This window comes from Myotis davidii, unplaced genomic scaffold (assembly GCF_000327345.1).
Source record: "Myotis davidii unplaced genomic scaffold, ASM32734v1 scaffold912, whole genome shotgun sequence".
NCBI classification, from domain to species: Eukaryota; Metazoa; Chordata; class Mammalia; order Chiroptera; family Vespertilionidae; genus Myotis; species Myotis davidii.
In genome coordinates this window covers 13,269-14,474 of record NW_006283632.1, presented here as the reverse complement: position 1 = coordinate 14,474, position 1,206 = coordinate 13,269, and the positions used below count along the sequence as shown (strand labels likewise).

The 1,206-nt window shown below is 53.2% G+C and overlaps 1 pseudogene; it reads right to left on the bottom strand.

Annotated features, from left to right (window-relative positions):
* Window positions 1-149: 149 nt before the first annotated feature.
* Window positions 150-1,087, bottom strand: LOC107183489 (annotated as a pseudogene).
* Window positions 1,088-1,206: the final 119 nt, after the last annotated feature.

The following is a 1,206-nucleotide window of genomic DNA, read 5'->3' as shown; positions in this document are numbered from 1 at the left end:
CCCAGCACCCACCACATTCTAAGTTATCTGTGAGTTGAGCTATGGTTGCAGGAAGGGAGCTTTGGAAAGTTAATTAACTTCCTGCATCCTGGTCTCCTCATCTCTCATGTGGAAAAGGTGAAAGATAACTAGTGAAGGCTTCACTCAGTGAGTTTTCAGTAAGTATGTTCCTGATGTAAGTATGTTCCTGCTGTGAGGATTGGCTGTGAAGCAGGCCCTCAGCTCAGGGCTGGGCAGGAGGAAGCAAAGACCTCTCTTCTGTCTGAGGGTCCTCATTGCCATCAGCTGAGCCTGAGGCCACTGGGGTCTCCAGGGAAGGGTCAGGCAGTGGGTCAGGCAGAAGGGAACTCCTCATTCCTTTTAGTGCTGGGCAAATGGTCAAGGCAGTGGGCTCCTGTGTCAAAATCCTGAAAAGAGGCCACAGAGGCCCAGAGAAGGAAGCCTGTGAGAAGGTTTAGATATGCAATCCATCGATGGCATCATAGAACGAGACCTCCCCCCCTCTCATAGTCCAGGGAAACCCCCACTCTTTTAGGAGGTTTGGCAACTGTGAGTTTGCACCGGGGATCCGTTCGAGCCTGGAAGGCATGCCCATTGAACAGTGCTATTGTCCAGAATCCATTCTGGGGTGTTATTTTAACAGGAAGTTTTCTCTCCACGTTCTCCCTACACACCCCTAAATTCCACTGTTTCCTGTCCCCCACCTCCACCTCCCAGAAGTGTCTGCCTGACATGAAGCTCTCACAGCCCAGCACACAGTAACGATCGTGAAATCTCCTGGGGTTGTCTGGCAGGCTCTGCCTTTCTAGTGTACAGTTCAGGCTCCTCTGATCCTCAGAAATGAGGAGGTTGGGGTGTGTGGTGTCGGGATCCAGAATCACATCCGCTACAAAGAGTCCCAATGGTGTGGGGTCAGCCATGGTTTCAGGATCTGAGAGCCTCAGGCTCCAAGGCTTGGGTCTGGTTGGTGAGACCTGAGCCCAGAGCCTGGGGTCCCAGCTGCCCTGAGTGTGACCCTCAGCAAAGCCAAGAGAAACCACAGGGCCTGGTGGTCAGTGAGGAAGGAACGGTGAGGAGGGCTGGGGTCGGCCTAACCTGCCATCTCAAGTGGCCACGTTCTATCTTTCTCCTGTTTCCTCCCCAGAATGACTGTGTCCACCTGTGCTGCAGAGTCACATGATTCCAAATCCAGCCCTTGCTCTACCC